Genomic DNA, 27,848 nt, shown 5'->3' with positions numbered 1-27,848 from the left:
TCATGCTGTCCAAGTGTCAGAGCAACTTGCTAGGACTTGTTACAGAGCCCCGCTCTGGACTGTAGTCGAAACTAGTAGCATTTCAGGTCACTTGGCAAATAAGCTCGAATAACACCCAAATGAGGTATGTTGCTTTCAAGGATTAAAGGTTAAAATACAATTAGGCATTGTACCTCCCATTTAGAGTAGGAAGGAGTAGATGCAATAACATTTTATTCATCTTAAAATAGATATTTTGACATAATTTTGTGCCCCTAGACCCCTTAAAATTTCATTGAGATTGGGGTGTCTAAGTATTTGCTAGATTTATTTCCTGCCCTCTGACATCCAAATGTCTTACTAAGTAAGTTGAAAGCATTTGCTACCTCTTCTCAGTAGGTCTAATTAGCATACATCATTGATGTAATGCACCCCTGGATATCTTGTGGAAGGGCAAGATGATCAAGATCACTATGAATTACACACACGATTAGAAAGTAGATATATCCCTAAGGAAGAGTGGTGAAAGTGTATTGATGGTTTTGCCAGTTGAAAGAAAACCATTTCCACTCGGCCTTATAGACAGAGATGAAGAAACAGGTTTCAATAAAAAACATTTGCCAAATCAATAGCTGAATACCAGGTACCAAGGAATGTGCAAATATGTTCAGACAGTAAAACCATCTGGTACAGCAGCTATAATTGGAGTCATCATTCAGTTAAACTTATCCACTGTTACTTTCTAAGCCTCATTAGTTTCTAGCACATTGTTCAAATAAGCAAGATGAATAGAGATTTGGAGTAAACCATCCTGCCTGCGTCCTTAAACTCATTGATAGTAGCACTAATCTCTTTAATTTCTCTAGGAAAGCAGTATTTTCTGGTTCTATCTTTTCCTAGATAAAGTGGCTTCCATTTAGCTTTTTCTACAGTCCCACTGAACATGGAACCAGTGAGGGATTCTGTCATTGTATTTGGATTTCTCAATTTAGTGGCTGTAGTTCCCACAGTACGATCTGTAACATAATGAAGATGTATCACAAAGCTCTTCATGCTGAAGTTCTATTCACTAATTTATTTCTTACAGTACTTGTTTGTCTCTTGTTCAATCTCAGTGTGTATGAATGGGTCTTAAATGACAGATCGACTCTTAACAGTTTAGTCTCCCTCTGCATGAACCAAGACAAGTCTGCCATTTCCTATTTGCTCAGTTTGGGTCATATTTTGATCCATGTTTCAGCCAACCAGCTAACTATTAGAATTCTTTCAATTTCTTAAGCCACAACATTAAATACGGATGCTCTGCTTAGTGAGACTTTATCAATAAATTTGTCTGATTCAACTATATATTTTTTCTACCATTATCCTGTATCTTTATTATCTATTCCCATGTATGTTCTCCAGATTTCTTTCTGTATAAAATATAAAACTCAAGTAGCTGTGTGGTATTGTAGGATACTTCATCATGTGTCATACTTTGTGCCCTACTTTTATGGGCCTTCTGGGACTTGAATCTCAATTATAGATATAAAAGGAAAGAAGATTGGGGAGGATGGGGTGTTTACCTATATTACATCAATCTTTCTTTTTTAAAAAAATGTTCTTGGAGTTGTAGATGGGCAGCATGCCTTTATTTTATTTATTTTTTTGTGGTGCTAAGAATTGAACCCAGTGCCTTACATGTACTAGGCAAGTGCTCTGCCATTGAGTTAGAGCCCCATATTACATTGGCTTTTATAATAATGAAATTGGAGATTTGAAACTGCTTCTACTAGCAGGCAAGACTGGTGTTTTTCTGCTTCTGCTGATAGGTGAGGTCTGCCTAAGGAGCATAAATTTATTTGCACACACTTTATGTAAGAAGTCCATGAAATGAAAGCTCAGTGTTGTTAGTCCTCAGAGAAAGCAAATTGAAATTGTTCTGGTATACCATTACATACCTCTTAGAATGAATAAAATCTCAAAAGACAATGTCAACTGTTAGAATATGGAGAATTTAGAAATCTCATACACTATTTATTGAAAGATAAATTGGAAAACAAATGCACAGTTTCTTTTGAAATGAAGCCTTCACTGACTGTATTCAGCTGCTCCACTCCTAGGTATTGACTGAAGATAACATGAAAGCCATATGTCCATTCAAAGGTATGCATATTCATGGTAGCTTTATTTGTAATAGTTCAAACCTGGAAAATGTCTAAATGTCCATCAACAGATGAGTAAGTACAGGAATAGTGATATATCCATTCAATTAATTTACAATCAGCAATAAAAATATTCAAAATATTGATACTCAAATACTCAGATTCATGCAATCTCAAAATAATTATACTGTGTGACAGAGACCAGATTCTCCCCAAAATACATCTGTATGATCCCATTAATAGAAATTCAGTAGAATTCAAGGCACTTGCCTAACATTCATCTGAATAACTATAGATACAATTAAGATTTGGAATGTGTTTAGCCAATAACATAGATTCTCTAAAGCTCAAGTCATCTGGCAAAATGTTGGTTTTTTTATTCAAAAAAAAAACAAGATGATTAATATCAATCCAGAATGTTTTAGAGCATTTATAATTCTTTGATACTTCTCCTAAACTTTTTGGCAGATTCTTTTGAGCACTAGATGAGAGGAAAGAACATTAAAAAGACTGTACTAAGGCACTAAAATTATGGAGCAAGAGTTTGAGTTTTTTGAAGATTTAAAACAGGTGGGAAAAAGAATTAAAATACTCTCATAAATATATTCCCCAGTCAAAAGCCGTCAGTCAGTCTATAAAGTACGCATGAAAGCCTGTGTGATTTCTAGTACTCTTGGCATCTGCTGATACTATTGGTTGAAGTAGGCAAACATTGTTATTTCCATAATAATGATTATTGAATGTGGGCATTACCATAAGGCAAGGTATTGGATCAATGAACAGGTACACACAGGAGACATTTTTTAAAGATTATTTTTCTGTAACATACAACCAATTTATAGACTTTAAGTTGCAAAGAAATTTTTCAGCGTCTGCTAATACCCAGCACGTAAAACATCAAAAACAACATATGGTTGTCAAAGCAGCCATTTAAAGTAGCAGAGAGTGAATGAGTGGGAGAGGTATTAGCTTTTACGAATATAGTAATGCCCATGTATATATGCTACATTTTCACTGAATTTAGTGCTCCCTATTTAGATCATAATCTCTATTTTGTATAATATCTTATAAGCACGTTTTAACTGATATATAAAAATATTAAAAATTTCACTTATTGATAGAGTATCATGTACTGATGTATGTGTATGCATGTGCATGTATGTACACATATGCCTTTCTCTCTTTCACGCACACACACACACACACACATTATATAATGTTTTAATCAGGATAAATGTACCTATCTCCACAAATATCTATAAATATTTACTCATGATGAAAACATTCAAAGTCATTTCTTCTAGCTTTTTGAGATGTATGGTACATAATTGTTCTCTATAGTCACTCTACTGTGAAATAAGAAGCACATTCTTAATATTGTGATTCTTTAGTGAAATAGGAACATGGAAGAACAATTGGATAATTAACAAAATGAACATAAATATTAAAAGGTTGCTATAGTAGGAATGATACAAAGGCAAAAATACCAATAATGAAATAATAATAAAATTAGGAAAATTCTTAAGGTTTTCTGACTTAATAATAATGATTGTATCTGAGAATTTCATATGAAGAAGATTAAGTGTAAAATATCTTCAGTGCATTGAAAGTGATGTTAGGAAATTATGTAAGCATTTTTTTGAGACAAGAAAAGCTATTTTCACCTAGCCATTTAAGCATTATCTGTTCTGGCCACAGATTCATGTTGTACTTTTATGAGGCTGATTATGTACTAGACACTCTATAATATGTCTGCCTCTTTCCCAGGACTGCTAATCCTTTTTCCATGATTTACAAATATGGCATTTCTTTAATAATAAGACTGGTTGCTTTGTTCTTTTTTTCTTTTCAGAACTTTTGCCTTCTTCCATCCTTGTCATGAATTCCTATTTTGTTTACCTGTATAAGATACTTTAATACATGACTTACTGTTTTTATCTACCTCTAATTTCATATGCTAGTCTTATCTTCCCTAAACCTGTGAACATCATTAGGCATAGGCCACACCTGTGCCATTTTTGTTTTCTCTAGTAGTATCTCGTTTAACAGGTGAATCTAAGGAATCATTTAGTATGATTAAAAGAGAAAATATAGAAAAAATACATGTATTTCTGGACAGCAATGTGGAAAGGATAAATACAGTTTCAATTTTTTTCTTCAAAAAAACCTTAAACTCCATTTTTAGTCCATATTGTTGGAAATCAATCCTTCAGCAAATGAGAACTAAAACTGCTATAATAAGCTTGAGATATGATAAAAATTGTCCCTAAGATTTAAAGATATTAATCAAAAGTAATAAAGATAAAAATACCATACTCTTAAAGCCATACGCGGGTTTTGTATGTAATAATGTGTAAAACTAGAAAGGTGTTTGAAAGCACCTGGTTATTTTGTTCTATCTAGCCCCATCAAAAATCTGAACACTAGGTATTGTGAATGTAAAATTGAACCATGATCCATAAGAAGCAATTAGATTTTACAACAACTATCATTCTGTGGTAGCCAATTTTTTTGTAATATTCTGGTGAAATATGGTTTGCATTGTTAACAGAGTTTTATTCCTGAAGAACCTTTCTTTGGAGCTTCAGTTTTCAGTATCATGTGTAAGTGTTGTGTGTGTGTATGTTGTGTATAACTGAGAACTGTAGTAAGACACATCCTACATGACTCAGGACATTATATTTTCATGAATAGATGTCTTCATATGTATAAAACCAAACTTTGTAAAGCAACGTTATTCCTAATTTCTAGAGATCCAACAATATGTCTCTATTGTTATATATACAGTCCCAAGTTATTCACTTTTCTGTATTGCAGTAATTAATATGATGCTTAAAGCATGGGAAACTAAATGCATAGTTTGAGTCATGGTGTATTCAGGAGAGGAGCATATGTTTTCCATGATACTTCACTTCTATTCCTCTCCATCTCATAATATACCTTTAAGGATATTATTCTATCACCATATTATAAGCTATATAAATCAAGAAAGAGAAGAAGATATTATCATTCAATGCATATGACATCTTTATTGTAGTAATATTTAATTAATTGTGTGTATTTAACATGTGCAATTCAAGGAATATCAACAGTATTTTGTAAATCTTTCCAGAGGATATTTTAAATAATGAGAAACTAATTTTTTTAGAAACTAAAGTATACACTGCTAAAACTACCAACATCACTAATTAATGAAGACATATATAGGGTAACTGACACTTTCATATATGCCTTGTGGAAAATTAGAATAATCACTTTGCATTTTAGTCAACTTTTCATTTATAACACACAATTACGAAAACTAATTTATAGAGACAATGGAATTATTTTGGCTCAGTTTTGGAGGTTCTAGTTATGATAGATTGGATCTGTAGTTTGGAGTATATGGCAAGATAGCACATTATGGTAGGTGAAAATGTTAGAGCAAAATTGCTCACCTCATGGCTAGGAAGCAAAAGAAAGGAAGAAATATGTTTCAGAGTCTCACTCTCCTCTTCAAGAGTATGCACATGGGCTGGGGATGTGGCTCAAGCGGTAGCATGCTTGCCTGGCATGTGTGTGGCCCGGGTTCGATCCTCAGCACCACATACAAACAAAGATGTTGTGTCTGCCGAGAACTAAAAAATAAATATTAAAATTCTCTCTCTCTCTCTCTCTCTCTCTCTCTCTCAAAAAAAAAAAAAAGAGTATGCACATAATGACATAAGGACTTCTCTCACTTCTTAAAAGATTCACCACAACTCAAGAGTGCTACCCTGCAGACCAAGCCTTTAACATGTAGGCCTTTAAGGGGCATTCAAAATCAAAATCATAGCACTTTGGAAAATAAAAATGAGAATAATACTATGACTGCAATTATTATAGTCTATCCTATAAACAGGGATTACACTTTGGCATATGTATGAAAAATGAATTTGGACACTATTCATAAGAAGGCACATACAACACAGTTCTTTGCTGAGTTATATATAATGGCCCCAAACTGGAAAAAATTCAAATGTCCATTAATATAAACATAGAAAAGTAAATTGTGGTATATACAGGTAGTAAATAGCAATAAAGAATGAGTTAATCAGGGCTGGGATTCTGGCTCAGTGGTAAAGCACTTTCCTAGCATGTGTAAGGCACTGAGTTCGAGTCTCAGCATCACATATCAATAAATGAATAAAATAAAGGTTCATCAACATCTAAAAAAATTTTAAAAAAGAATGAGTTAATCATAATTACACCCAAGAATATGTGTTTGTGTGAGAAATGCTACAGAGTCAAGTGAGACTAACACAAAAGAGTATATATTATGATTCCATTTATACAAAGTTTAAAAGGAGCTAAAGCTATTCCATGTCATTAGACTTCAGAATGCTAGTTCTCACTGAGGCAGGAGGGTATGTATGGGAGGTCAGTGACTGGGAGTAGAGGGCAGGGCTTCCCTTAAACGCTAGTGATGCTCTATTTCTTGATTTATGTAGTGATCACACAGATGTAGTAAAATTGCAAATATTTATTCAAGTGTATACTCTTGATTTGTATACTTTATGTATGCTACGCTTTAATTTTAAAGCTTTTTAAAATGACATGCTAGCATAAAATAGGATCAATCAAACAATCAGAAAAAGTTCTTGGGAATTGACCATATAATAGCAAAGAAAATCAATGGAACATATTAATGACAAAGTTCAGAAAATCTCACTGAAGTGTAACAAGATTAAATGCAATGGAAAATAGAAGAAAAATGTTAATAAAAATCAGAATAATAAACCAGAAAACTATAACTGTTAGAAATTAAGAGAAAATTAAAAGGAAGAAAATTATCAAGTAAATAATGCTATAAAAATATTCCAATGTAGGAGTATATGTCTGCAGATTTAAAGGTCCTTTGATCTCTAGCAAAAGTAATTTAAAAAGGACCAGTGACCCACAATATCTTAAAATCTCAGAATATCAAAATATCAAAAAAATTTTAAAAATTTCTAAAAGGAATTAAAGCTATGTGCCAAGTGCTAACATTTAGAATACCTTAATAGAATCACTGAAATACAAATATATATATATATATATATATATAGCACAATGCCTTCAAAACCCTATTTAAATATTTTTATATGTGTTTTCTATGCAAAAATAAACTGCCAATCAAGTTGGATTTGAAAAAATAATTTCTAGGTACTCTATTTCTCAAGATACTTATCCTTAATAAAATATCCTTAGTAATTTGATAGAATGAGAGTAATTGAGTAAGAAAAATACATGGCATTTAAGAATTGGGATGCACCTCAGGAGAGAAATGATGGAAAATATGTGAATGACATCGTGCATCACAAATTGAAAACGATTCTAGTGGGAAAATAAATGGATTTCTGAAGTGAGTTTTCAGAGAAAAAAATAAATAGAATTGAAATGATCAAGCAAAATGGCGTAACATTAAGTAAAATGCAGAGCTACTAAAATAAGTGAACCAAAATGAGGATCACACTGAAAAGAAAAAAACAAAATTATAAATATTCCATTAAAAGATTTGTAAATCTTCAGCTAATCAATTTTTTTGTAACTCTCATTGAGGGGATGTGTAGAAAAGAGAATGGGGGTACAGTGAACATGTTTTTTCTGGCAGGAAATTGATGATGTCTCACATTTGTAAATGAAGAAAGAGTACTATTAACATGTTGATTTGAAGTATGGTAAACATTGTTGGGAACAGCTTTGTCATGTAGATTTTTGTGTGTGTGTGAGCAAGAGACTGCTGTTTGTCATTCAAATCCTCTAGTACAGTTTGACTTTTAATGTATGTCACCAAAATTTGATTTAAATATCATAATAAAAGGGACCAAGGCACAGGAATTTTATGTTATTTCATAGAATGTCCCTGTCCAAATGACTTTAAGGAAATATTTCAGAGTGCTACTTCTAACTTTAGACATTTTAATTTGATAGGTAGGATGGTGGATAAAATAGGAATTACAAGGTGGAACAGGAGAGTGGGGAGCTGTATGAAGCTGTTCTGTTTATCTTGATTAAGTTTGTAAGTCTTTTTACATCTTTCCAATTATTGTTGTTATCGGGAATTAGGCTCTTAGAAAAGGAGAAAATAAGAATTTGAAGTGATTCTTAAGATACAATGACATGAAGACAACTTTGAGAAAGAATCTACCACAAGCACTGAGAAACACAAATAGATGGTGAAATTAACTAAACAGAAGAGACTTTGGGTAATTCAGAGCACTCTTCCTTGCTTCTTTCTCCAGGGAAGTAATATTGAGGCTGAAACACTTGCTCAAGATGAGAAAAGGATCTATAAGAGCATGAAAAAGGGAAGAGAGAAATAAAAATGAGATAGGAGAAAAGAAGTGGTTAGAAATACTAATGGGTTTCTGAGTTGATAAGACTCACATGAAAAAGTAGGGAAGAGGTTTCACTGAATTGCTTAAGACTAATTGTAAAAGTAAGAAAATAAGACATAATTGGGAAAATAATTTACCTTCACAAGATAGGATACGTAGATTTTTTTTTAAGAGAGAGAGAGAAAATCTTTTTTGTAGATGGACACAACACAATGCCTTTATTTTTATGTGGTGCTGAGAATGGAACATGGTCCCACCCATGCTAGATGAGCGCTCTACTGCTGAGCCACAATCCCAGCCCATATGTAGATGTTTTATGCAAATTGCACGACAAAAGTATGAGAACAAAATCAAAATAACTGTAAATGAATAAATCAGGGCTACTGGCCAGCAATTAAAAAGCTAAAATATTGTTTAAAATTTTGATGAGAGAATAAGCAAAAATCATATTACTTGTTAACTAATTAGAAAGACAGTTAATATATCCTTCACATGTTGTAAAGTCTAATTTTGATTCAAAGAGTGGCCTACACTCTGCCTGTAGTTTCTTCCTTCCCTTTTCCTGTAGGCTTTCAATTCACAATTTAACAAAAAAGACCATCCTCATGAAATAAAAAAGAGATGTAACAAAATACTTTTCCTGTTTTGTAAAATTTTGGCCATTATCACTCATATCATGCAATGTTAGCGATTCTTCACACAAATGTTTTCCCCATCTTTTCTTTTTGCCCTTAAATTTCACAGAAAAGCTCCTTCTGGTTCACCTTGAAAACATGACCAGCTTATTTGGAGCATCCTGTTTTGATTTTGTCCCCATGTCCAAATGCTCGCAGACCCAAGCCCCACTGCTTTATCCCTTCTCTAAATGAGGATAATAGTTTTGAAGATTATTGAGAAATTCTACATGTCACTCTTTCTCATTAATGGCAGATTGACATATCCATCTGCCAACCTGCATATGTTCCTGAATGAGGAACAGACATTGAAAATCTAACAAAAACTGAAATACAGATTTTCCTAAAACCTATTCAGCTACCACCTTCCTCAGCTTAGTTGATGGCAATTTTTTCCTTCTAGTTGCTTGAGTAAAAATTCTCAGAGTAATATTTGACTTGCCCTTTTATTTTATACCCCAATTAATTAGCAGAAGGCTATTATGGCTTTCCTCAAAATTCAATTCAAAATCTGGCCATTTGTTACTTTCTCTCCTGCTACTATTGGGCTCCAGGGACCTCTGAAGTAATTCCCTAATTGATATTCCTGCTCTACTTCTTGGTTTCCCATCCTTCTATTAACTACACAGCAGACAGAGGGCAACTTTTACAGGTTGGTCAATGACAGTAAGATACAATTAGGAGAGATATGCTCTGATGTTCTATTACATGGTAGGATGATTCTGGATAATAGTAATGTGCTTTGTATCTGAAAAATGCTAGAAAAAAGTATTTTTAATGTTTTCACTATAGAAATTTATAATGGTTTAAGGACATAGATACCATGACATGAACATTATACAATGAGTATGAATATTGAAACATCACATGGAGCCCAATAAATATGTAATTTTTTTGTCAAATAAAAATATAAAAGCCCATAAATATATTTATAAGATTTATCTGTTAAACACCATATAAAATCCCAATAAATTCTAAAATTCTTACCAGATCTATTAGATGAATATAAATACCAAGTATCTGGGTCTAACGGTCTCATTTCTTACCTCTTTGCTTCTTTCCATTTGCTCATTAAGCTTGAGCTCTACTAGCTGTGTTGTATTCAGAATATAGCAAACTTCTGTGACCTATAATTTATTCCCTCTCTATTCTATCTAAAATATTAATTCTCAATTATTATATCCCTACATAGCTTTATTTTTGTCCACAATATATACCGGTTCTTCTTATGAAGTTATGTATTTAGGCTTCTGTTTTATCCCTGCTTTTTTTCTCCCAATTAAAAATACAAGAATATTGTAGTTTCTTCCTTCCTTTTTCCTATAGGCTTTATCCCAAGTGGGACATGCTGTATTGCAAGTGTTTAGAAAAGAGTAGATATTTAATAAACATTTGTTGAATAAGCTATCTTATTTTCTCTCATGGTGATAAAAACATATAAATGTGACTTTTTTTCTTTTTACCCATGGCAAACAAAGTTAGAAGCAAATACACTCACAGTTTTCTTCTGTGATATTGAAACAACAGCTGCAATATAGATCAGAATAGCCTGATTATCTATTCATTTGGCAAGATTCTCTCATAGGCCTACAAAACAAGAAGGAAGATTGTTACCTCAGTTAGAAAGGGAGCTTATGTAGTATGTCACCCTGGAAAACCAATATTCATACCACCTACTGATATACTCAACTAATATTTCATTTTCATTGCTTTGGAAGATAGGCCCTATGGGCTTTTACTTAAACTCCAGAGACTTAGTATTAGGTGTAGAAGATTCTAAATGTAAGAGCAAATCAATGAGAAGAAGTGAAATATGACAGCCTTTCCAACAAATGAGTCTTTAGATAGGTGTTGAGGATTCCAATAATCAACCATTGGTTTTTACTTATTAATATAGAGTTGATCCACAAATGTGTAGTAAATAAATTTCCCTTAAGTTCACTATATTTTTAATTATGTGTAAAGAATCAGCCTCAATTTTTAAATATTGAAATATTAAATTTCAAAATTATATTTCAATAAAGCTAGAAGAAAATATTTTATTTTCACCACAAAGAAATAATAAATGTTTGTGGGTATACTTACCCTGATTTGAATATTATACAATGTACACTGGTATTGAAATATCACATGGTTCCCCACAAACATGTATAATTTTTATGTGTTACTTAAAAAATAAACCAACTATCCAAAATATTAGACAGATTTCTTCAAATGGTTATGATAAAACCAGAGAAATGAGGAAAAATAGAAATGTTTTATTTATTTATTTTTTTGCAAACAGCATAAATTCAACTCTAAAAATGAACAAATAGTGTTTGGTTCTATTTTCTCCCCACTTTGGTATATATGTGCTATATCAGTCACAGTATGAGAAATAAATTGTTGCAAGCATTTTATTTTTTCTTAGCCCTTAAACTGTTTCTAGATCTACTTACTATTCTTTTCACAATGTTTATAAACGCTTGGTAGAGTCTTCCAAAGATCATTTGAGATTATTACAGGCAAATATATTTTTTCCCTAGAGAAAAAAAATACTTTGTCTTAGTAAAATATCCATACTTCAAAATATCAAAACCCAGGCTGGGGCTATAGTTCAGCTGCAGAGAACTTGCTCAGCACATGTGAGTCACTGGGTTCGATCCTTAACGCCACATAAAAGTAAGAAAATAAAATAAAGACATCTGTCCATCTACAAATACAAAAAATAAAAAATAAAAAAAAATATCAAAACCTCAATCCACAAAGTCTATTGCACTGGTAGGTAAACAAATTTAACCACCTTGCCCCCCCACCCCCGCCAAAACACACACACACACACACACACACACACACAAACTATTTGGGCTGTTATAACAGAGGTATTTGTAGATTGTTTCCTTTTCTAAAATTTAAAATTGTCATATCAAATGTATTACAAAACATGTACAGTTAGTTTAAATAAAAATTATGCCATATTTCTCAGAAATATTTTGCCACCAATAGATGTTTTCTTGCTGTCATTAAGATAATTTTTATAGAAAACAATCTGCAAACATGGATGGGATCACCTTGATTGATTTGTCAAACATGTTATTAGGGGCAATTATAGAAAATCGGAATTTTTACTTAAGTTTTTCTTTCCTGTTGAGGCGAAAAAAAAAAAAAAAAAAAAAAAGGACAAAACATGGCCAGATTCTGTATCCATAGTTCTGTGGTTGGGGTTGGGTATTCAGTTTTATATGGGATTCCATTCTCTGGAAGAACATTTATCAAATACATTTCAATGGAACCACTAATGTATAACAGTGTTTGTTTTAAATTGTTTTTAAAAATGGATCCTGGATTATAGGTGTTTGTGTATAAATCTTTCAATGTGATTATTTATAACTACTTAGATCTTTCCACTAATAAACTATATAAATTAGGAAATGGGACATAATTTAAGACACTGGGCTTTCTCAGCAAGAAGGGGAAGAAGGAAAAACATTACAGATTTATCTGGTGTCTCAGAATACAATGTTAAAATGGAATTAAAAAAAAAACATACTTTTCTTTCTGGAACACTCCAATAAATTGAGAAGTCAGATTCAATTATGTACCATGACTTGTTTCTGGAAAAATGTTGCTGGTTACTTTTTTGTTGTAATAATTTTTGATAATTAGCAGTATATGGAAGAACCTACTAATATCATGTTTGACACACAATTTGTACCTCCGAATTACTTATCAAATTTATTGCTGAATCTGGATCTTTATCTGTTATATGTTGAAAAAAAAAGCTTACCTCATTTTCTTTTTGTAGAAAATTCAATTTTTTTGAAGAGCTGTGCAATGCAAAATTTCTATAATTACAGTATAGGGATTCTGATTACTTTCATATAGAAATGGCTCAGTAAAAGAGAATACTCAAAAGACAAATTAAAATTCTAAATTGAAAATAATTATATTTATTAAAATCATGCAATTTTAATGTGCTGTTCATTCCTTAAAATGAATGATATTAGTACAGAAAGTAATATTCTAAGTTTAGGCCTACATTGTAAGTTTATTCCATATACTCTCATAAATAATAAAAAATAGTTTGAGGACAATATTTTCCTAAGTTAATAACTGAAATATACTATTAAAAAGTTATATGAACAAACAGATTCAGGCAATTCTGGGTTAAAAATGTTAAGCATTTTATTTTGCAATATGACCTTCAAGAGCTCTTAATATATTCTTGAGTGTTCAAGAGAGAGTTCTAAAACAGTAATGTTATGGTTTGGATCTTTAATATCCCCTGAAAATCTCATGTGTTAGAAAATGCAGAAATATTGAGAGGGGAAATGATTAGATTATGGGACCTGTCCCTTCATCAGGGGATTAATTCATTTGATGGATCAATGATTTGAATGGTGGTAACTATAGGCAGGAGGTGAATGACTGGGGAAAGTTAGGTCACTGGGGACATGCCCTTTAGGATTATGACTCCTTATGCTCCCTTCCTCCAACTTCTCTCTCCTTCCCAGCTCCCATAAACTGAGCATCTTTCCTCTTCCAAGACCTTCCACTGTGATTTTCTGCCTCATTTCTGGCAAAAGCAAAGGAGTCAGCTGACTATGTACCAAATGTCTGGATCCATGAGCCCTAAATAAGCTTATTCTCCTCTATGTTGCTCTTGTGAGTTATTTTGACCATAGTGAGAAAAGCTGATTCACACAGAAATTGGAACTGAGAAGTGGGGCCATTGCTGTGACTAACCTGACCATATTGTTCAGAAGTCTTTGGAACAGGTTTGGGGGAGGAGTTTGAAAATTTTGGAGATGCAGGCTAGAAAAGGCTTAAAATGTTTTAAAGCAGGTCTTGGTGAAAAATTCTAGTGGGACCTCAGAGATCAACATGTGGATAAGAATGCAGATAGTAAGGACTGTGCTCATGAGGTTTCACATGCAAATGTGGACTCTACTGGGAATTGAACTAGAGGTCATTCACATTACATCCTGGCAAGGGACACAGCTACATTTTATCCATTTCCTGAGACTTACTCTAAGCAAAATTTAAAGGTGATAGGCTAATTCAACTGACAGTTATAAATTTCAAGGTAGCACAACATTCAGGTGAGGGCATGGGCATTTGCTGGTAGCTTTTAGCCAGGTTTACTGTGAGAACTGGGAACAAGTAGCAGAGAGAAGAAATTTGGAAAATTTGTTCAGCAAGAGAAGCAGAACATGAGAAATCGGGAACAAGAAAGGCATAGTTGCTGAAGAGATTAAAATTGGTAAAGGGAAACTAAGTACTTTAAACAGAAACAATAGGAGAGATGCCTTGAAAGCATCTTGGGAATTAGAAAGAACATACCAATGGCAGGCTTAAGCACATAAAAGTGAAAACTCTTTTGAGAAAAGACCCTGGGGGCAGCCTGCATCTACAAGGGTGCCTATGATGTTATTTCCCCAGGATTCATTTTACTATGCTCAGCCACTTATGCACGCAGATGCCACTGCACCTCTGGTCCAAGGGAGTACTGCTATGGTTTGAGCTAGCACAGACCTTGGATCATCCAGATGGAGCTAGTTCTGTACGAATAAAGGATGCTTTCGTTAAGAGGTCACAGAGGCGTCCAATTAGATTTCAAAGGAAGGCCTGGGAAGCAAGGAAAAATATAGCAGGTTTGAAATAACTGATGGAAATCTCCAAGAGAGCAAAATATGAAGCCAATGTTGCAGTGGAGACCACAGGAATTAAAAGATACCAGCTGGGCATGGTGGCACATGACTATAATCCCAGCAGATCAGGAGATAGGCAGGAAACTCACAAGTTCAAAGCCAGTCTCAGCAATTTAACAAGGCCCTAAGCAATTGAGTAAGACTGTCTAAAAATAAAAACAGTTAAAAGGGCTGGGATATGGTTCAGTGGTTAAACATTCCTGGGCCCCTGGGCTCAATCCCAGTTACCAAAAAAAAAAAAAAAAAATTAAGAGATAACAGGAATATGGAATGTCCACCAAGGAATTCTGCAAAAATTGAGCAGAACCAGGCAAAGAAAGTGACCATGTCGGGGGAGCAGCTGTAGCCTTTTGGAAAGCACATATTGTCACCATGTACGAGAGAAGTCAGATGTAGAGCTATAGGGCTTGTTTGCTCTGCTGGGTTTTAGACTTGTTTTGATCACATGCCTTCTTTCTATGCCTTATTTTTCCCTTTTGGAATGGAAATGTTTACTCTGTGCCATTTTATATTGGAAATACATTGTGTGTGTGTGTGTGTGTGTGTGTGTGTGTGTCTTACTTTTGTATTTTATAAGGCTCACAATTAAGTATTTGTCTTGGGAATATGATCAAATTTTGTATTTAGACTTTTGAACAATTCTGGAACTCTGAAAGTTATGGGGACACTTGGAGATAGATTGCACTGTGCACTGTGAGATAGAGATGTGCTTTTCAAGGCCAAGAATGGAATATTATAGTTTGGATCTTTAATATCCCCTGAAAAAAATCATGTGAGACACAATATATGAATGTTCAGAGGTGAAATTTTTAGATTATGAAATCTATAATCTCATCAGAAGATTAATCTATTTGATGGATAAAAATTTTGTTGGACTACTTGGTGGTAACTATAGGTTGGTGGGGTGTGATGGTTGAACTAGAATACTTGGGGCAGGTTTTGGACCATATCTTGCCCTTGTTTTTTTTTGTTTTCTGTCTCCTATTCTTCCTGGCTTCCATGGCCTGAGAATAATTTCTTTGCCATACCTTATCAAAAGTTTGTATATATCAAAGGTACTCGGTCTTTCCTCAGGCCCAGAGCAATAAACTCATACAATCTTGGACTGAACTTCTGAAACGATGAGCCTCTAAACTTATCTTCCTCTAAGTTGTTTTGTTGGAAATAAACAACAAAACAATATGGTGCTGGGGATTGAACCCAGGGCCTTGAACATGCAAGGCAAGCACTCACAAAGAAAAGATTACTAACACAAGTAAACAGAATTTTTACCATATATTTAATCAAGAGTTTAAACTCTTGCACAGTAAACTGTGCATTCCACTGTCATGTACTTAAAAAAAATAAAATCAATTAAAAAAAGAGAGAGAGACAATTCATCTCCCTCCTCTGAAGCTAGAGAAGTGACAAGTATGAAAAATTTTGTCTTATAACATGGAAAATCTAGTTGATGCAGGACAAAGTTTTGTGTTCATAACAGAAAATTAGTGTGACAATTTTAGTCACTTCTGATACTATACCATGTTGTCCTCACAATGAAGGCTATCTTGTGATTGTCAATATACAATTTTACTAATGTAAGTCAAACGCTCTACAAGTGACATCTTGAAATCTAAAAAGCTCAAATTCTGCTCCTTCTTATTAAGTTAAAATGTATTTATAATTTTAATTCAAATATATAATATCTATAAATCTCTTACAAATGTTACACTTACTTAAGAAGTTTTAACAGAAACAAGCAGAACTTTCCTTTAAAGAACTTTGCATTATACAAGTTTGCACCTTAGTGCAGATCTAATTGATCTATTTTTGGAACATATTCAGATATTTCTTATTAAATGACTACCTATCAAAAGAAAAATCCTTAACTTTTTTTTTTCAAATTTCCTTATGAACTTGAATATATGTGCAAGAGAAGGTTGAATTTTATTAAAGGCAGGAATAAATGTCTACAAATCTCAAGAGTTATCATTGTTTCATTAAAGGGAAAAAAAAAAAACATTTTTACCTGAAAGAATTCATTTCTCATAAAGCCATATTATACTGTATTTTCCTCAATGTTCTCAAACTTTTAAGGTTCTGTAAGTTTCTCCATTGGAAAGAAGAGTAATAGGAACCAAATATTTTCCTACTTTATGAAATGACTAATGTCCTTGTCTGAATTTGGTATCCGGATAATGCTAGCCTCAGAAAGAGTTTGGAAGTGTTCCCTGCTATTAAATTTTTTTGAAGATTTTAACAAGAATTGGTATCATTTTTAAAAGATTGATAGATTTCACCACAGCAATCATCCAGTCCCAATTATTCTTTGGAAAACTTTTAATAACTATCTCAATGTTCTTATTTGTTATTCATGGTTGTGTGTGTGTGTGTGTGTGTTCATTCTTTTTATTAATTAATTTTCTAAAGTTTATATATGACAGCAGAATGCATTACAATTCTTATTACATATATAGAGCACAGTTTTTTTATATCTCAGGTTGTATACAAAGTATCTTTACACTAACTGGTGTCTTCATACATGTACTCTGGATAATGATGTCCATCACATTCCACCATCGTTTCTAACTCCTTGCCCCCGCCCTCCTGCTCTTACCCCTCTGCCCTATCTAGAGTCCGTCTATTCCTTCCATGCTTCCCCTCCCTACCCTGTTATTCATGTTTAAACTTGTATTTCTTTATGATTTAGTCTTGGTAATTTAGTGGCTTTAGAATTATCCATTGTGTTTCTAGAATATCCATATTATTGGAGTGTAATCATTCACAGTGGTCCTGTATTATGACTTGTATTTCTGTAATGTAAGCTACAGTATTTAATGTTTTTTTTCTGATTTTATTTGAGTCCTGTCTCTATTAGTCTACCTAAAAGTTTGCTAATCTTGCTTTCTCAAAAAAGATCAACTCTTAGTTTTGTTAATGTTTTTTTTGCAGTTTTCCTAGTCTCTATTTTGAGTATTTCTGCTCAGATTTTCCTTTTAATAAATTTTTGGCATCATTTTCATACATTTTTTTTATTCCTTGAGATGTAAAATTAGGTTGTTTGAAATCTTTCTAAATGTAAGCATTTATCATTTAATTTTGGAACTGCTTTTGCTGTATTTTATAAATTTCAATGAGTTGGCTATCATTTTTGTCTCAATATATATATATATTTTTCTGTCTCTTGTTTTTTTCTTTGAACAATTGGTTGTTCAGGAGGATACTGGTTAATTTCCATATATTTGTGAATTTCCACTTTCATTAAGTTCTAGCTACATACAATATTGGAAAAGATGCTTGATATGATTTCAATCTTAAATTTGTGAACACTTGCCTTGGAACCGTATATATAATTTATCTAGGATACTGTTTTTCTTGTGCTTTAAAAGAATGTGTATTCTGTTTTAGTTGAATGAAGTGTTCTGTATGTGCCTTGGGTTTATTTAGTCTAAAATATAGTTCAAGTTCAGTGTTCAATTTTCTGTTTGGATAACATATTTGTTATTGAAAATGGGGTATTGAAGTCCCCTACCGCTATGATATTGCTATCTATTCCTCCCTTCAGATATGCTAATTGTATATTTAGGTGTTCATATGTTGGATTTTATACATTTATAATTGTTATATCCTTTGGATGAATTGACCTCTTTATCATTACAACATGACTTTGTTTAGTTCCTTTGAGAGTTTTTGGCTTAAAACAATCACAGGACCTAAGTTATTTTGATGAAAATATAGCTCTCCTTCTGTGGGTTTCCACTTACATGAAGGAATGATTGGGTGATGGGAATCTTAATCCAATCAATAAATTAATCCCCTGATAAGGATTAACTGAGTGTTAACTGAAGGCAGGTAGGTTGTGGCTGGAGTAGGTGGGTCCCCAGGAGCATTCTTTTGGGGTATATATTTTGATGATAGAGTCTCTTTCTGGATTTAGACTTCTGAAACTGTAGGTCCCCAATTATACTTTTCCTCCTCTAAAATTACTTATGTTAAGACTTGTAGTCATAGCAGCAAAACAAACAAACAAATAAACAAATATCTGACTAAAACAGAAATTGATACTAAGAAGTGATGTTGTTGCTATGAGTAATCTGACTATATGGTTCATAAGCTTATGGATTATTTTTGAATTGGTGGGAAGAATTTTGACATGTTTAACATTGCAAGGTGGAAATGCTTTAGATGGTTGTACATGGAGCTTAATGACCAATTCTGGTCAGAGTTCAGAAGACCAGAATGCCAAGAGAACCATGGACAGAGAAGACAGGGTTCAAGAAGGTTCAGAGAGGGACTCCATTGGAATTTGGAGTAGAGACCATTTGTGTTATGTTCTGACTGGGAAGTTGCCTGTATTTTGCCTGAGTCCTGAGACTTTCTGTGAGGCTGGTTTTAAAAGTGATGGATTTCTTAATCTGGTGTAAAAAATTTCTAAGCAGCATAGCATTTAGGCAGTGGCAGGAATATTGCTGATGTCTTTTAGAAAAATTATTGTGATATTCAGGAGCAGAAAGCAAAACAGAAACATTTGAAAAACTTGGACTTGTAAGTTGGGAGTAAAACTGGGGCTAAGAAAGTTGCAGTTTTTAAAGACTTTACTTTCACTTAAGAAATGCTAAAGACTTTGCCCAGAGACAATGAAAAAGTTGGCTTGTGGGTATCTTAGGAATTGGCAAGACCATACCCATCTCAGGCTTAATAGCCTTTCAAGGAGTTAAAGTAAAAATTCTCTTGAAAAGAGAACTTTGGGGCACCATCTAGCACGAGGAGGCCTATGAAGTGTTTTCAACATATTCAGCCACCCAGGCACTCAGATCTGCTGCTGCCAGCATCCATGGAGTTTTGGCTACTGCTCAAGAGGGTGGCAGATCTTGGCATAAACCTCTTGATGCTGGTTCTGCAGGAATGAAGGATGCTGGAGTTAGGGTGTCATGTTAGTTTACACCAAGGTTTCAAAGGAAAATCTGCAAGACCAGGCTAGGTGCTTCAGGTTCAGAGTCCCTGTGGGCAGCCACTGAGAGGGCAAAGTGTAGACATGTGAGGAGGAAGCTGAAGCTTCTGTAGAGACTCCTGAGATTAAGAAATGCCAGTAACATGGGACATTGTTCCAGGAAAGCTGCAGGAATTGAGCAGAGAAGAGTCAACAGAAAAACCAGTTGGATGACAACCAACAAGGTTACAGGGGTGGATCTACACAAGCCCTTTGAAGAGACTATCATGATGCCATATGCTCCAGATGCCAGACACAGAACTCTAGGACTTGTTTGGCCAGCTGGATTTCAGTCTTGCTTTGGTCCTATCCCTTCTTTTTATGCCCTTATTTTTGTGAATGGAAATGTTTTCTCTGTACCTTCATATATTGGATTCTTATAAATCACTTTCAATTATTTATAGGACTCATTTTGTGAGCTTGCTCAGAGGAGACTTTAGACTTTAACCTTTTGGCAGTCTTGGAACTGTTGAGACTATGGGGAATCTCAGAAATGGAAAAAATATATTTTGCACTGTGAGATGCTCATGAGTTTTGGGGGGGCCAGGGGAAGAATATTATGGTTCAGATATGAGATGGCCCCAAAAAGCTCATGTGTGAGTCAATGCAAGAAGGCTTAAGGAGAATTGATTGGGTTATAAGAGTCTTAACCCAATCCATGAATTAATCCTCCAATAGAGATTAACTGAATGGTAACTAAAGGCAGGTACTGTGTGGCTGGAGGAGGTGTGTCCATGGAATCCTGCCTTTACGGTTTATATTTTGTATCTGGTGAGTGGAGTTTTTCTCTGTCTCTCTGCTTCTGATCATCATGTGAACTGCTTTCTCTGCCACACTCTTCTGCCATGATGTTCTGCCTCACCTGAAGCCCTGAAGAATGCAGCTGGCTGTCTATGGACTTAAATCTCGGAAACCATAAGCCCCTGAAAATACTTTCCCTCCTCTAAGTTGTTCATGTCAGGTCTTTTAGTTACAGCAGTGAAAAAGCTGACTAAAACCCTCTTCCATAACAATTTGAGGAAATTGAGGGTTTCAGGGACAGGGCACAGTAGAGGAAGAAAAGTAGTAAGGAAGCCACTGTGAGCACTGGCCTGCTACAGAATCCACTCACACAGACACTTACACAGCACAAGAGAGGATTCCAGAAAGAAGAGCTCCCTGTGTGTCCCGGTTCTTGAGGATTTACAGATTATAGCTTTTCCTTTTCATTATTCCTATTCTATAATGCCTCCATTTAGTCTGGTCTGTTTGCAAAATTCTCAAAATTTCCATTCTATGTGGGCATTATCACATTTTAAATTGACTGACAAAGAATAGCAAATTTTTACAGAGCCTTTACTCCATGTCAGACATTGCTATCAGTTTAAAATAATTCATAATGGTATGATACTTGTTTTCCATGCTCGTTTATAGATAAAATAATTGCTGAACAAAGATAAAAACTTGAAAGATAAGTTGCAGAGCTAGAATTCAGTTGTAGGCAGCCCAATAAGAGAGTCCAGTATTGTAAATTACACATCACACTGACTTTGCAGGATTCAGTTTCATTTAATTAAATATAACATTATAGTAAGATACTTTCATAACTTTTTCAATAATAGAAATATTGAACAATAAAGAAACAAAAAAAATAGACTTGGTTGAACACTTTGAATATAATTCCTATCAACTTAAGGAGAAACTGAAGGATGATTTAGTGCCATATATATTAATGTTAAGAAAAATTCTTTACCATTTGAATTCACAAGTAACCCAATAACTTTCAACTTAAGAAGTTATTGGGTGTTGGGGCTGTAGCTCAGTGGCAGCGTGCTTGCCTAGCATGTGTGAGGCACTGGGTTCAATCCTCAGTACCACATAAAAATAAACAAGTAAAAACATTCTGTCCATTTACAACTACAAAAAAAAGTTATTGAAAGAGTTTCATGTAGTCCTGTGCAGCAAATAATTACACAAAGGCATTGATTATCTATTATATACACCATCCAAATAAGCTCATAATATCAATTTATAAAAATCAATACATTTTACTAAGAATTTAATTTACATTTTTGTTACTTAAAAATGTTCATAATTTCATCACTTTTAAAATATATCAATTACATGTAATATATATATATTGTATATAGTTTGTCAAGAAATTAAAAGACTTGTTTATAAATTTTGAAATATATTCATATTGTTATTTGTTAAGCGTTTTGACCGTTACCTTCATGAATCAAAAAGATACTCATTTTGATAGGGATTTATATCTGATGCTCAGTAATTTTCCCCTCATATGTACATGGGACCAAAATTGATTGAACAGCTAAGGGGAAAAAATGACAAAGAATCTCCAGTTTCAAAAAACAGCACAATGTTAAACTCCAATGAAATTTACAAGAAACATCCTTGAACAGATAGTATCAATAAGAAAAGAACACATAACAATTTTCTCATATGAAAATGAAACACTTAGATTTCTCTGCAATTAGAGATAAAAATGGAACAATATTAATGCAACAGGTAAACAAAATTTTAGTATTACTGAAGAATAAATTACAGAGCTGAAAGAATGAAGAACTTTTTCTATACTTTGTATACAACATACAAAAAAGACTACAAGCTATTGTAGGTGTGCTTTGAGTTAAAATATTTATACAGTGGAATTCTAAATGCCAAGAACAGAGATCACAAATGGAGGCAATAATTAAGTAATAATTGGAAAAATCAACTATTCACAGTTTTAGATTCAAAGAGTTATTCTGTTATATGTAAAACTATACACAACAATACCTGGTAAAAAGTTAACTCACCCAGAACAAATGAAAGAACAAAGTTTCTGAGGAATATAAAGACTTCCAACAAAGAAACTTTATTAGATTCTCCTCAACACATGTCTGGAATACTCTAAAATTCTGTGAAAATATTATTTTTGCACCGAGAATTCCAAGTCTAGCAAATAAGACTGTGAAGTGAAAGACAAAGACTCTTTGGAATAGTTACAGACTGTAAATGCTGACATTCAAGAACATAATCCATATTTTATAATAATAACATAAAAGGAACAAAATACAAGTCACCCGCCCACACACATACACTCAAAACCAATATGAGGATGACATATCAGTAAAACATACAGTTCATGCTGCAATATTGAAAAGGTAGCTATGAAGCTTACTTTATTGAAAGAAATATTCCTTAATAAAAGCAAAATAGAAAACCAAAAGAATAAAACTGGTAATTTAAATTTTAGGAAACATCCCAAAGATTCTGACTTAATATAAATCCTGTCTCCTTTAAAATGAAGACAATGTAACTATCGAATTCTTCTTATTGTAATAAGAAAGAGCAGGATAAGTACAGCTGTTTCACATTTAAGTTTACTAAATAAAAGAAAAAGATATAGTTTCCAAAATCCTAAAATAAAACCAAGCAAAAACAACCTAAATTCAATAATGAAAATGAAATGAAAAAGACAAGAAATAATAATAAATATGGACCACAAGAACCACATGTCAGCATTACTAAAGCATTTCATATTTATTGTTTTAAAATGGGATCAATTTCCCTTACAAAATAGTTATTCTGGATTAAAAAGTAAAAGATAAATTATATTGAGTGGTACATAAATGTATTTAATATAGAGAAACATTTACCAAAAACTTGTGATAATAAATATTTTCAAGATATAGAGAACCACATTTCTATAAACAGCAATAAATAAATAAAGGACAATAGAAGAGAGTAAATAGAAATTCTCTGTAAAATAACTGCACTATGTTTAAATCAACATGGTATTATTTGGAGATAGGCATAGATTACTTAAAAAGTTATATTGCAAATTTAGGACAAATGATAAATGTTTGTAAAAGAAGTATAATTGACACAATAAGATAGAGATACAATAAATCATTAAATATTTAGTTAAAACTTAAGAAGACATAAAAGAGGGGAAAGAAAATATGTAGCAAATGAAAACTATGACAGAAATGGGAGGTATTGATCCAACTAGATCAATTATTATTTTAAATATGAAGCATTTAAATATACAAATTTCAAGAAAGAGGTTTGCTGAGCAGAATCACTAAAAGACTAAATTATAGGTCCACAAGTTTGATAACTTCATCAGGTGGGCTAATTCCTGGTAAGAGACAATCACCAAAACTCATAGCAGAAGAAATAAACACTATGAATAGGGCAATATTTATTGAAATAATTGAGTCCTATTTAGAGAGAAAATACCATGGAAGAGTTAGTTTTTCAAAGGAGAAGTATCAGATAACACAGCTTCAAAATGGGAAATTGCTTTGGTCTCAGCCTCCAATCTATTTTACCAAATTCGTAGTAATTTAAGATTTCACAAGTTTGAAATTTTCAACTGCCTTTGCATCCGGAAACAGAGTCAAATCATGACTGAAGAAGCAACCTGGGAATGAGGTGACACTGTGGCCCCCAAATTCAACAACTAGTATTGAGTTCTTTTTTAAAAATTTTATTTGTTCTTTTTAGATATACAAGTCAGTAGAGTATATTTTGACATATTTAAGCAAACACAGAGTATATCTTATTCTAATTAGGAGCCAAGTTTTGTGGTTGTACACGATGTGGAAATCCATTGTGATATATTCACATATGTACATAGGAAAGTTGTGTCAGATTCATTCCACTGTTTTTCCTATTCCTATCTCCCCTCCCTTCCCTTCATTCCCCTTTGTCTAATCCATTGAACTTCCACTCCCCACCTCATTGTGTGTTGATATCCATATATCAGAGAGAATCTTCAACCTTTGTTTTTTTAGGAATTGACTTATTTCACTCAGCATGATAGTCCCCAGATTCATCCATTTACTGGCAAATGTCATAAAATCATCCTTCTTTATGGTTCAGTAAGATTTCACTGTGTACATATACCACACTTTTTTTTTTATCCATTAATTCCTTGAAGGGCACCTAGTTTGGATTATAACCTAGCTATTGTGAATTGAGCTGTTATAAACATTGATGTGACTGCATCACCATAGTATACTGATTTTAAGTCTTTGGGGTATAAACTGAGGAGTGGGATAAACGACTCAAATGGTCATTCCATCCAAGTTTTCTGAGGAATCTCTAAAATGCTTTCCATAGTGGTTGCACCAATTTTTAGCCCTACCATCAATGTATGAGTGTACCCTTTTCCCCACATCCATGCCAGCATTTATTGTCACTTATTTATTGAATGTGCCATTATGACCAGTGTTAAGATGAAACCTCAGTGTAGTTTTAATTTGCATTTCTCTAATTGCTAGAGATGTTGAACATTTTTTTCATATATTTGTTGAAAAATCAGATTTCTTCTTCTGTCAAGTGCCTGTTCAAGTCCTTTGCCCCTTTATTGATTGGGTTATTTGGGTTTTTTTTTTTTTTTGTATTAAGTTGTTTGAGTTCTTCTTTTTTGAGTATATCCTAAAGATTAATGCTCTACCTGAGATGCAGGTGGCAAAGATTTTCTCCCATATGTAGGCTCTCTTTTCATGTTCTTGATTGTTTCCTTTGCCATGAAGAAGCTTTTTAGTTTGTTACCATTTCATGAATTGATTCTTGATTTTCCTTCTTGTACTTCAGGAGTCTTGTTAAGGAAGTTGTTTCCTAAGGTGGCATGATGGAGTGTTGGGCTTATATTTTCTTTGGATGGCAGTGGGAAGCAGCTCAGCTGCAAAGTTGAGATGAAGGGTATTGTTATGTTGCACAAGCCTTCATTTGAGATGACCCCAAGATACTCCATGAAGAAATGGGAGAAAGGACTTTTATAGAATACAAAACAAACTAAAACTTTTCAGAACTATGAATTAGATTCAGATGTATTTAGATCATTCTTCTCATTCATGGTACTATACAGAATTAAATAGACACAAACCTACTATGTTTTCAAGGAATTACTCATGTTACTCATGGAACTCCATGAAAAGCATGCAAAATTTGACTCCTTTGACACATAAGATCATTTTCATATTTTAGAAACTAAATCTACATGAATTAAGACATGAAATAATTTAGATCATCAATATGGACTTATTCTCCATTGACTCTTTCAGATAGTGTAAAAGAGAATAATAAATAAGGAAGAGACTTACAACAAAGAAAGTCAGGGTCACTAAACATAATGGGCAAGTGAGTCTTTCATAGGAATAGAACCAGAGGTTACAATAGGGACTAACTCAGGAATGTTCTCTACTTTTGTACAAGGGGTTTCCCAGTTTTTACAACAGAGTAGGAGAATTGACAGAGATCAATAACTCTATTTGTTTTCCATTATTCCTTAGTCCACTTGGGAGTATTTCTTAGACTTATCCTATTTCTATTTTTCCATAGTATATTAAATGATGGGCAGGTAGAAAGGAAAAAAAAAGTACCTTTTAGTTCTGAATTTTCTTTGAATTTAAAAATAAATTTAAATGACAAGTAAAATGTATATATTCTTAGTGAACCATGTGATATTTTGAAATATGTATATATATGATCAAATTAAACTAACACATCTATCACCTCATATCTTATTATTTTTGTGATGAGATATTCAACATCTATTCTCTTAGTATTTTTCCAGTGTTAACTATATTAACCATGCTATTTAGTGTCTCCAGAATTTATTTCTTCCGTCTAACTTAAATTCTATGCCATTTATTCAATATCTCTCCATTCCCTGCCCTGCCCATTATCCGACCTCCACTCCCTGGTAATTATTATTCTATTCTCTGTTCTACAAGTTTGATTTTGTTTTGTAGATTTTAGGTTATCAGAATGCAAACAGTCATATCCATCCTTGAGTTGCTTGTGTCAAAAACTTCAGAATCATCTATGGCATCCTGTTGCCTCGACATTTACAATTCATGGGCTCCTCACTTTCTTTCACATACACTAAACCAGCACTGACCTTGGACAGTTTATCTCTTGACTGAATTTTTCATTAACCTTCTAACTAATCTCTATCCTTCAATATACTTTCTATAGTCTATTTTCAATGAATCAACAAGGGTAAGATAAGGTAATGTCATTCTTTGGTCAAATATCCTCAGTGCTCACTATCTACATCAATCACAATCATAGAATAAATATGCCACAATGAAGACTATGGACTAATAAAACAAGATTAGTGCCTCACATATAGTAAATGTCCTAAATGTTAGCTATTATCACTTTATAGCATCTTCAGTACTTACAAAAAAATTTAAAGAAAAGCAGTTTTGGGGCTGGGATTGTGGCTCAGAGGTAGAGTGCTTGCTGAGCATGAGTAAGGGTTTGATCCTCAGCATCACATACAAAAGAAAAAAAAAGAAAAGAAAGAAAGAAAATAAAGGTATTGTGTATACCTATAACTAAAAGATAAATATTAAAAAGAAAAAGGCAGTTAGGCAGTTTTACTAGGAATAGAACCACAATTTGACCTGGTTGTGCCACTCCTTGGTATATAGCCAAAGGACTTAAAAATCAGCATACCACAGTGAAACAGTCACATCAATGTTTGTAGCAGCTCAATACATAATAACTTAGCTATGGAAACAACCTAGGTGCCCTTCAACAGATGAATGGATGTTGTGGTATATATACGCAGTGGAACATTACTCCACCATAAAAAGAACTTTAATACTTTTGCTTGTAAATGGATGGAACTGGAGAGTAGCATGCTAAGTGAAATAAGCCCGTCCCCCAAATTGTTCTCTCTAAAATGTGAATGCTAAAACTCAACGAGAGGGGAAGGGGAAGAATGAAAGTTAATTAAATTAGAGAAAGGAGAATGAAGGAAGGGAGGGGGAATAGTAATAGGAAAGACAGTGGAATAAATGGGACATAACTTTCCTATGTTCATATATGAATACACCACCAGTGAAACTCCACATCATGTACAAACTCAGGAATGGGATCTTAATTAGAATAAGTTATACTTCATGTATTTATAATACTCCTACACTCTCCTGTCATGTTTATCTAAAAAATAACGATAACTAAATATTTAAAAAAGAAAAGACAGTTTTAATATTTTTAACATGGCAGATATTTAGATGAGTCTGTTTCATATTACCTATTTAAGCCAT

Source organism: Urocitellus parryii, chromosome 10 (assembly GCF_045843805.1).
Source record: "Urocitellus parryii isolate mUroPar1 chromosome 10, mUroPar1.hap1, whole genome shotgun sequence".
NCBI lineage: Eukaryota > Metazoa > Chordata > Mammalia > Rodentia > Sciuridae > Urocitellus > Urocitellus parryii.
This window is presented reverse-complemented; position numbering follows the sequence as displayed.